At 39.3% G+C, this 11823-nt stretch overlaps 1 pseudogene; it reads left to right on the top strand.

Annotated features, from left to right (window-relative positions):
• The first annotated feature begins 6825 nt into the window (after nucleotides 1–6825).
• LOC116154620 (ferritin light chain-like) lies at nucleotides 6826–9942 on the top strand (annotated as a pseudogene).
• Nucleotides 9943–11823: the final 1881 nt, after the last annotated feature.

The raw sequence follows: 11823 nt of genomic DNA, 5'->3' as shown, positions 1-11823 counted from the left end.
CATTATTTTGTATGTGTGTGCTGTATCTTTAAGATGAATTTCTAAATGTGAAAATGTTAGATCAAAATATGTACACTTTTAAAAAACTTTCTATTCTCACAGAATCATACAGTGTACCCCAGGGCCTGTGTGACCGGCTTCAATAATTTATCAGCTCATGGCCAGGCTTGTTTTATCTGTATTTCCAGCCACTCTCCAACCTCCATGTTATTTTTGAAGTAAACCCCAGATACATCATTTCATCTATAAAAATTTGTATATACCTGTAAAATATATCACAACTTTAGAAAAGACGTTCCACCTTTAAAAAATTGACAATACTGCCTTAATGCCATTACATATCTGACAGCCAGTGTTCCAATTACTAATTGTTTATTAAATGTCAATTTTTTAAAAAGTTTTCAGGATCCGAATGTCCACAAATTGCAGTTGCTTGTTAATGTTTCTTAAGTCTCAATCTATGCATTCTCTTTCATCCTTTTTTTTTCCCCCACTGGCAATTTTTTGAAGAGACTAGTTTGTTTGCCTTGTAGAGTTTCTCAGAGCTTTGTTTTTGCTGGCTGCATCCCCTCGGGTAGTTTAACCTGCTCCTCTTCCCTTGGTATATCTTATAAGTTGGTCATTATCTACAGGCACGATCAACTTTTTTGTTGTTGTTAACACTGAGAGACACACTATTCAGATGCCTTTGTTATGGTGTTAGCAGCCATTGATGTTCAATTGATAAATCTGTTTATTAGGGGTTGCAAAATGATATATTATCTCTTCCTTTATTAACAAATATTTTTATGAAGAAAAACTTCTTTCAACTACTCTTTGGTTACCCATGTTACAATAAGGAAAAGCAGGATAAATGCTTCTTTCTTTCTCTTTATTGGTTTGCAAAATAATGACTTGGTTCCCGAGCATTCTGGCATGGTAACCAGTGAGCTTGGGGGACTGTGTGTGTGAAGCATGTGCAGTATGTTTAAGTCCGTTTAAGCTGTACTTTCACTGATGCTCGAATTGTTCCGTGCTTAGTATGTGGCATCCTCTTCCAGTTGCTCCTCTGTTCTTTTTTTTTTTTTTTTTTTAATGGAGCTACTAGAGATTGAACCCAGGACCTTGTGTATGCTAAGCATGTGCTCTACCACTAAGCTATACCCTCCCCACTCCTGTGTCCTTTTGATATGACCCCACTAGTCTGATCACTGTCTGCCACAACAGGATGTTCCAGGCTCATCTTGTTCATTTCCTACCTCCCACCTTGAAGTAGCCATTTTCCAAGGAGTCCTCTTTCCTTTTGGGATTTTGGTACTTTCCAAAATGGTATTTGCAAACCACAGTTGGGTCACTAGGACTGCTTCATTCTCCTGGTTGGACATTTTTTAGATAAACATACATTTTAAGCCATTTTATACACATTGCTCAAGTGCCTTCAGGAAGATTATGCATCTGAGTGTCTGCCCACTTTAGAAGAGATCCCAAAGCACCACATTCATCTAACCTTGAGAAAACATCACTGATGGGTGAAAAGTTGCTTTTGTTTTCATTTGCATTCCTTTGATTGATTTGTTCACGTATTTGTTGACCATTGGTGTTGCTTTCAGCATGGTACCTAAAATATAGTAGGTGCTCAATAAATATTGTGAGTTGAATAAGTCCATTGTAAGTTCATATCCTTTATTCATTTAATATTGAGGTAGTCATATTTTTCTTACTTAAAAGAGCTATTTTTGAAAGGAATAAATATGTATAAAGTTCCTAGTACAACGTCTGAAACTCACCAAGTGTTAGTTCCCTGCCTTGTTACTTGCCTGCATCGTCATTCATGTCTGACTTGGCTTATTTTTCTACTTTAAGATAAAGGAATTGAGAGTCAAAGAGATTAAGTAGTTTGTGCAAGGTGTCTTAAGTGGCGAATCCTAATTTCAAAGACAAGGGCAAGACAGGATAGGATAAAGGTCCATGTGTACAACTTTCAGAGTGTATGACTGAAAAGGATAAAAGTCAGTGTTTCTTCAGATAATCTGTAAAATGCAGTCAGTTCATGGTCCAAACACAGAAAGTGGCAATGCTAGGAACTAAGGTATGAAAGAGATTAATAAGGATCATTTTTAAGCTTTTTTTTGGCCTTACAAAAAAGTAAAAATGCTCAAATAGAATACAGAGAATATAGAAAAATGGGAGGGAAAAACATTTTTATCATACCTTACCCATAAATGTTATCATTTTTGCATATTTCCTCCCAGCTTCTACTTCTGAAAATACACGTTTTGTCTTTATTATGGAAAACTTCAAACATACACAAAACTAAGTATAGTACAGTGAACCCTCACATTCTCATCACCCTGTATAAAAACCACCAACTGATGGCCAGTAGTATTTGTCTGAAGCCACATCTACTAATTCTTTCACTGGATTCTTTCCAAAGTTGAACTCAGATGTTATATGATGACATCTGAAAATATTTCATTAATTATCTTTTTTTCTTTGTTATGGAACTATAGTCAGTTTACAATGTTGTGTCAGTTTTTGGTGTACAGCATGTTTCAGACATACATGTGCATACATATATTCATTTTCATATTCTGTTTCATTATAGGTTACTACAAGATACTAAATATAGTTCCCTGTGCTATACAGAATAAACTTTTTAATCTATTTTATATATAGTTTTTAGTATCTGCAAGTCTCAAACTCCCAATGTATCTCTTCCCACCCCCTTTCAGGAATTATTTCTTAAAGGGACTTAAAAATATCAGTAAGAATTTATAATCCTGAGCCATTAGTAGGGAGAACAATAAAATTTTCTACCAAATCCAGTTTAAGCTGATTCTCATTGTGTTGGCAGAGAACGTTGTTTCATATGTATTCGGAGAATTAGGAATTTAGGAAAAGGTTTTCCTAGAAACAACATTCTTTTCCAAAGTTCTCTCTTTTCTTTTCAAAAAAGAAAAAATTTCAGACACAATTGTGGAATGTGAAGGGGTTTTTTTGTTTGTATTAAAAAATATTGACTAACTTGGTACAACTTTTAGTATAATTCTTAATCTTTGATGTGTTGAGAATTGTATCTGTTTCTTTGCTTGTAGGAGGCAGTCAGGTATTTGTTGGATGACTGAGTTAATAAATTAGGTTAATGATAGAGTATTTTTATGAGGAGAAGATGTAAGTGGAGAACCTTCCTTTCACAAAAAAATAATAAAAAAAAAGATATAGATGTGAAATTCCACACTTAGAGGTCACCATGCCTTAAACCCTGGCTAAAGAAGAATTTCATACGTCATTCCAAAGACTTCATATATTTTAATTTTGGAAATAAAGTTTGATATTTCATCTTTGTTAGATTCGTAAGCAACATTAATGATGGACCACGTTGCTTCACGACTCCAGCTAGAAATCCCACAGGCATCTCAAATGTAATATCTAAAACCAGGTCTATCATTTCACTACCCTCACCTTATAGCCCCCAGATCCTCTTTTTCTTCCATGTTTCTAATACGTCTTATCTAATGATGTCACAGTCTCCCTAGTCTTCCCCGTCAGAAATAGGCTGTCAACTATGACTTCTGGTACCTTATCTTCCATATTGAAAATATTAGCTTTAGAATTGGGTCTGGACTCTATCACTAGCTAGATGATGATAACCTAGCATCCCTAAGCTTCAATTTGGGGCTCAAGATAGTACTTCAGGAAGTTACCATGAAAGCTTAAAACTGAAGAAACTGGCAGAGTTTCCAGTACATAATAAGCCTAAAACCAGAAAGGAAAGTTTGATATTACATAACAACTCAAAAGTTTCATAAGTTACAGAAATAACTGCAGACATACCTAAACAACTGAGCCATTCCTAGTCATAAGTAAGTTCCTCTAACTCGGTCCTTTCAGCGAATGGCCCCCCCATTGCCCACCTGGTTCCCCAAGCCAGACACTCAGGAACCATCCTCGGCCTCCCTCTCCCTGATGATTACGAAATCTCTTTTGCTTCTACTGCTAGGACATTTCTGGAACACACACCCCTTTCCTGAGTACCACAAAGAGGTACTTTAGGGTGACGGGTCCTGCAGCCAGAATTCCTGAGTTCAGATTCAAGTACTGCAGCGTTACTTGCCTAGTGGCCTTGAACCGGTTTCATAATTTGTACCTAGATGGTAATTTTCACGTGAGGAGATAAATGATCAATGCTTTGAACATGCCTGGGCCATAGTGAAGGTTGAGGACATTCACTTTTACTGCAATTCAGTTCAACAATATTTATTGAGGGGGGAGGGTATAGCTCAAATGGTAGAGCACATGCTTAGCATGCACGAGATCCTGGGTTCAATCCCTTATCTAAAATAAGTAAATAAATAGACTTAATTACCTCCCTCTCTCCCCCAAAAAAATTTTTAAAAAATTTTAAACCAATATTTATTGAGCACCTACTATATGCCAGGCACTCTTCTAGGCACTGGGGATACAGCAGTGAAAACAAACAAAAAGCCCCACCTTCATGGAGGCTGTATCCCAATGGGGGAAGAAGGACCACCATAAGGAATACATTTTGTAGCGTGTTGGAAGGTGTTGTGCATTAAGGTGCAAAAAGATCAGGGTAAAGATCAGGAAGGGGAGGGAGGTTGCAGTTACAGTGATTACTATTTACTATCATTACCAAGTATTTGATAATTTATTTAGATACATTCATACTTACACATGTTTTTTCTTTATTAATTAATGAACTGGTATTGTTACCATTTATAATGACTAAGTGCTAATTATTATGGAGTAAAATCAGCTCCCTCTTCCCTTCATGCCCACATTGCCGGGGGATGTGTAACAGCCCCATTTTACAAAGGAAGAAACAGACATGGGGTGGTTAAAGCTAAGCAAGCAGCAGGACTAGGATCTGAATCCACATTGGGATTCTTAGCAAGCCCAGTAAGATACCTCCAAAAGATAGTCAGAATATTAACAGGCAGTGGGAAAAAGCAAAACTGAAGTGATTTAAAGCCAGAACAGTCCTCAAGGCTAGCACCATTTAAGCACTTGCCGGGCCAGTCCCTGTGCCAGGCCTCCATTTTCAGTCATGCTCAACCACAGGGTTACAGACAGGACCAAACCAAAGCAGCTGGCTGTTAGGCTGAACCATGGCTTCCCAAAGATGACCACATCTTAATCCCTAGAATCTTATATGGCAAAAGGGACTTTGCAGATAGGATTAAGGGAAGGGTGTTGAGATGGGGAGATTGTCCTGGATTATCGAGGTGGGCCCACTGTAATCACAAGGGCTCTTAAAAAAAGGAGTCAGGACATCAGAGTGAGTATTAGGAGATGTGACAATGCAAGCAAGAGGCTGGAGTGGTTCAAGAAGAGGTCACAAGCGAAGGAATGCAGGAGGCCTCTGAATGCTGGAAAAGACAAGGAAAAGGACTACCCCTCAGAGCTTCCAGAACCAGCCCTGCCAACATCTTAACTTTTGCCCAGTGAAACTGACTTTGGACTTTTATCTCCATAACTAGAGAATAAATTTGCATTGCTTTAAGCCAATCTGGTAGCAGAAAACTGATACAACAGCCAAAATTTGAAGGATATTTGTTTGGACAAAATTTCAGGAAGTTATTCCTTAATAAGTAACTATATTATAAAAATAAAATATTATATACTAAAAACAATACATTATAAAAGTATATTTTATATATTATACATTATATTATGATTTCTATAATAGTAGGCTGTGATATTTAATAATATGTAAATAATAATTATGTTATTATCAAGAGATAACAAAATGATATATTGTTTTTGGGATAGTCTTGGGAAGCAAACTTGAAAAATATGTCTTAAGTCCTATTTATATGCTCACAAATGCTAGTGTAAAGTTAGGTACATTCCATATGTTTTCAAAATACAGAATAAGAAAACAAAGAAAAAGCTGAAAGGAATCAAATTTTCACTCTCCAAAATGCATAAGTAAAAGTAGAAATCTTGCCTTTAGGAAATAGTAACATTATCTTGGAAAAGCATCAGAAAGGCTTTAAAAGCGTACATTATCAGAAATATAAACCTAGTTTACAAAACACTGGGACCATTTTTTAAAAGATGATTCTCTCTCTCATTGGATGCTCTTGGCACTATATACTTGTTTATCATCTTATTTTTGACCACAAGGTTCACAACTGTCTCTGGGTATGAGGAGGAAAGGAAGGAAGGAATGGTGACTACTAAAAGGCTTTTTGGAAATTTTCAGAAAAGTTTGCCCCTTTAGTCAAAGTTCTGAGTTTAATTTCATACTGGCACTTCCACTTAGTTATGAAATGAAATTCAAGAGAATTTTATCTACTGCTAGCAAAGTAAGTGTTCAACTGAATTTCAGTTACAAACTTTCAGAGCATTTTTTGGAAAGGAGGTTATCAAATGAGACTTTTAAAAAATCCAGATGTGCATCTTATTTGAACTAATATTAATTGTCCTTAGAATGGATGGGTTTATTATTAGAAGAAAAAGAATGATGACATGAAGAGATGTGTTCAAGTTCCACTGCTTGTGGAGGCATAAATGATGGAAATACTGAGAGACATGATTGATTCAGCAGACTTCTTGGAGCCACATTATAAAAGGAAATCAATGCAAGACTTTATAATGAATATTAGTTTAATGGTTTTATCAAATGTATAAAATTCAGTGAAAATGTCATGCCCCGGTATATTTCTCTGTAATTATATTATTGCAAAAAATTTTCATTAAAGGTACATGAACAGACAGCAACCACCTGTTGATATGTCCAGAGGATGCTGTAATATGCTGCCCAGGTCACTGTTTCAGGACCAAAGCACTCAGTCCTTCATCTGCCTGGAGCATTGGCTAGCGATGCTTTGCAACCGGGTTCCTCTCAGTGAATGCTCTCAGCTAAAGAAAGATTTCCGTGTAATATCCCCTTCCCAGAGATCGCTTATACATGCATACATCAGACACTGTGAGTTCGGTTCCAGACCACCACAGTAAAGTGAATACTGCAATAAAGTGAGTCACACACATTCTTAGTTTCCCAGTGCATATGAAAGTTACATTTATACTGCAGTCTATTAAGTGTGTAATAGCACTATATCTTGTTTTTAAGTACATATCTTAATTTTAAAATACTTTATTGCTGAAAAGTGCTAAGCTTCATCTGACAACATAGGGTTGCCATAAACCTTTCATTTGTAAAAACCACAATAGCTACAAAGCTCCATAAAGTGAAGCACAATGAAACAAGGCATGCCTATATCCAATTACTAGTTGATGCTGGGGATTCCAGACCCATTGTCCCAACTTGGAAAACTCTGTGGGGCCATCCAGGTTCCACAGCTCACCTAGGCCTGATACAGAACACTCCAGGAAGAGGCCCTCCCAGGGCTGAGGTCCAGATGTTGTTGGAGAGGACATGGCATAGCTCACCGAATGGCAGAGAAGTGCTGGTGGATCTTGCTGGAAATCTGCCCTTTGGAACTTGTTGGAAATCCACCTCCAGTGTGTCAAGGAAAGCTGTTTGAGGGGAAGTGTCTCACCTGGGCACTCTGCTATAAAACCACCCAAGGGCCATACTAAGGAAAGCTGCTGGCCACCAGGTGTTGCTTGGCGGGCATGCCCTGTGGTACAGACCCCGGGTGCTGGAGAAGCTGGGAACGCTGTCAGAACCTGGTGCTAGAGAAACTGCCCACACTGCAGGAGCTGGGCACTAGGGAAGCCAAGCACGCTGTAGGAGCCTGACAATTGAACACACTAGAACCAGGACACAAACCCTTTTTCACCCTGCAGTCTCTCTCCATCAACCTCTACGGGTGAAGCTTATCAACACACCAGCTGGCAAAGGAAAAACAGTTTTTCAGTGGGCCCATATTCACTTTCACAGAGCAGACAAAAGGGCAAATTTAGAGCTAAAAGGCAATAAATCAACAATCAGCACAATCGACCCCTTAGACTAATTAACATCGATATGCACCCTCTGCACACGTGCGAACCCCTATCCAACAGCAGCAAGAACTTCTTGTCTCTAACAAGCTATAGCTGTCCTCCTTCCAAATGAAGAAATTATCACTCTCTCCAAATGAGGAGATGCATGGACCCAAGAGTCACTGTATCCATCACTGGCTATATTCACTACTCCTCAAATTCTGTCAAAGTCCGACAGAATGCTACTCTAAGGCCCAATTGTAAATTAAGTTCCAACAACTTGCTTATAAAATAAAAATGAATGAAGGAGGCAGTGCGATCAGCGGTCCTGCAGATCTGTCTCTTGCTTCAATAGTGTTTGGACAAATAGACCCAGGAATGCCACTTGCTCAACCGTTTTTTCCAGTCGCAACCTTCACAACCAGCCACTCTGCTGTCCTCGGCCTCCGGGACCAGCCAACACCATTTTTAGAGCTTAACTTCTTATTACCCATCAACCATGAGCTCCCAGATTCGTCAGAATTATTCCACCACGGTGAAATCCACCATCAACCAGCTGGTCAACATGCATCTCTCTGCGGGCCTCCCACACCTACCTCTCTCTGGGTGTCTATTTCGGCCGCAATGATGTGGCTCTGGAGTGCGTGGGCCACTTCTGTGAACCGGCCGAGGAGAAGTGCAAGGGCACTTGAAAATGCAAAACCAGCACGTCAGCCACACTCTCTTCCAGGACGTGCAGAAGCCATCCCAAGATGAATGGGGTAAAAACCAGGACGCTATGGAAGCTGTCATTGTCCTGGAGAAAAACCTGAACCAGGCCCTTTTGGATCTGCATGCCCTAGGTTCTGCCCACACAGACCCACACCTCTGTGACTTCCGGGAGGGCCACTTCCTGGATGAGCACTCATCAAGAAGAAGGGCGACCACCTGACTCACCTCCGCAGGCTTTCTGGTTTCCAGGCTGGGCTGGGTGAGCATCTCTCCCAAAGGCTCACCCTCAAGCACGACCAGGAGCCTCTGCAACCCCGCGGCCTTTGTGGAGCCCCTCTGGTGTCAGGGCTTCTGCCTGAAGCCTCTCTCTGCAGTCACCAGGCCGCTTTTTAACCATCCTGGAGCCCTCTCCCAAGCCTCGGACCAACTAGAACAATAAAGCTTTTGCAGAAAAAAAAAAAAAAAGGAAAGAGAAGAAAATATTAACATAAACAAATAAATACACACATATAATAGGGAAATAGAAAATAGCAAAGCCACTACAATCCTCACTTTTGTAACTGATCACAAGGCTGCAATTGATTTCTTCCACAGCCCATTCTGTATTTCTACCACCCTCAGCCAGAACCTCAGCTCCTCTAGGTTCGTCACCTGAGGAATGATCTGTTTTGATTGCTCCCAATAATGAACAGATGAAATTCAATAGCATGTTTATTGATCAAACATACTCATAGCCCCAGAGGAGGACACAGAATGCCATGCAGGGCCCCGAGGGGTGGCACTAAGGAATAGAGTGAGCAAACAGTGGCTGTGGACGGCAGGTTGTGTGGTAACCAGAGGATGGAGTGACCCCCAGGTACCCATGGGAGGATATGATTGGCACTCAAAGAGATTCTTCTGACTCTTACTAAAAGTGTTCAAAAATGCAGCAAGAATTGCTCAAATGAAGTTCATCAAAGAACTGAATTTTTGAAATAATATATTTTGCTCGAAGATTGGAGCTGTCATACTGAAATTTGTTGATTGTCTTGAGGGGCAATACTAAGTAGGTTAACTGAACTCAGTAATGAGACGCACATTTTTCTGCTTGAAAAGTAATTTCACTTGGGAAGTATTTTCAAAGCTGCTGATTTGACAAACAAAATTGACACGTTTAACTGTTACTCTGGGCATTCTTAACAGACTGCGTTGAAAGTACAGGGGAAATTATATGTTTCAACATGAGGAACATATTCAAGGACTCTAGAGAAAATTATTATGATAAGCAAAACTTAAAAGTAATCATCAACATTGTTGCAATATATTGGCAAGAATAGTGTTAAGATGGTTTGAATGAAATAAAACAGCAAATATTGTTTAAAATCCTGTCTGTTATATCTCATTTCTGTTTCAAACTTTAATCATTACCTTCCAGAAGAGAATTTTAAACATCAGAGAAAAATGTTTAGATAAAAGATTATTTTGCTTTACAAAATCCATACTCAATAATTATGTTAAACTTGCTGCCACATGAAGAGAATGAATATTATAACAAGTTTAGTTTGTATTGAAGAATGATTCATCTGTATTGAAGAATAATTGAAAGGCATGAAGTGTCACCATTTTGAGTAATATTAAAGAATAATATCAAGATACATGAAAAGTGTGTTGCTATTATTACATTTATGGCCAATTATTTGTGTGGCCCAGTATTTTCATCTTTGCACAAATTAAAAATAAAGGACCTGTTGATGGATGGATGGATAAACAAAATATGGTATAATGGACTATTCAGCCTTAGGGAAGAAAGAAATTCTGACACATACTTTAACATGGATGAACTTGTAAGACATTATGCTTAGTGAAATAAGTCAATACAAAAGGATGAATATTGTATGATTCCACTTTACATAAAGAACCTAGAGAAATCAAATTCATACGAACAGAAAGCAGAACAGTCCAGTGACGTCAGGGAAGATGGCAGAGTCAGAAGTGCCAGGAGTCCACTGCATAGACAATTGTACTTGCAAAATCTTTCTGCTGTAACTATTCTGGAATTCTGGAGTCTATTTGAAGGCTCATAGCTTCCAGAGGAAGGCTTGGCTGGCAAACTGTGGGAAATGTTCGTGTATTTCAGCTTAGTTGCTATGGTAGCAGCTACCCATCCCCTGTCTCCTAGCCCCGTGGCAGGCAGCCAAACCTGCATTTTTAGAGTGGCTTGAGGGAGCCAGTGGGGCAATGAGGACCTTGTCCTCCAAATATCAGGGCTCTGCATTTCTATTGCCAATTAGTGCTTCAGATCATGGAAATGCAGACGCAGAAGCAGGCCACCATTGTTGCAAACCCATGAGCTGAAGAAGCTTCCAAGAGTTTTAAAGTGACAGTACCTGTTTTGTTTTGTTTTTGTTTTTTCCCTTCATTTTGTCCCTTTTTCCCCTTCCAAAAGCTATACATTTAAAGAGCAGGGTATTCAACATCAAACCAATATACGAGGGGATTTAGAAAGTCACTGCATGTGCCCAGGGGAAAACACAAGCTCAGAAAAGACCTGAGAAGAACCTAAGCTTGTTGCTGAACCTGGACTTAGGTCTGCTCCCCACCAAGCCAATCTACTGGCACCAGGTTGTGGTGAAGGGAAGCTCTGAGTTTATCTGCAGGGCACCAAGCAAGGAGAATGGCCAACTTGCACTCGAAAGATCAAACTCCCCAATGGTTTTCAGTGAAGAGTTTTTAAAGGGAGTATGAGGGAAGGGCTTGCAGAGTATGCGATCAGCTTGTGCTCAGTTCTTGGATTGATTGTCATCAAGGTGAAGTTTCGAGCATCATCAATCTTCTGGATTCAAGCAATCTGGGGTCTTCATGCTTGTGATGGGCAGTTTTCATCTGGTGGGGGTCTGGTTTCTGTACAAACAACTTAGGAATGTGTGTCAGACCTTTGTGTCTTTCAGGGAACTTGGAGTTCAGTGACTCTGCTATGTGGCTGATTTACAGTGTAAACTGCTACCAGTTTCCTGGCGCAAAAGCTGTCCTTTGTTTCTACATCTTCACATTTCCTAATTATTAACTCTTGAGCCAGGCTTTGACATTCAGGGGAGGCCTGGGAGACTAAAGCAAAAGCCTTTTACTTCAAAAGACAGGGACATGGGGGCTTGTGTACCGTTTCAAGCTCCATATCACCCCTAAAAAAAAAACAAACATTAATTTCTTCATAGAATAAAATATCCAGTCAGTGTTCACATT

Source organism: Camelus dromedarius, chromosome 9, assembly GCF_036321535.1.
Source record: "Camelus dromedarius isolate mCamDro1 chromosome 9, mCamDro1.pat, whole genome shotgun sequence".
In the NCBI taxonomy this organism is placed as follows: Eukaryota; Metazoa; Chordata; class Mammalia; order Artiodactyla; family Camelidae; genus Camelus; species Camelus dromedarius.
The sequence above is the reverse complement of the archived record's forward strand: the minus strand, read 5'-3'. Positions and strand labels throughout refer to the sequence as shown.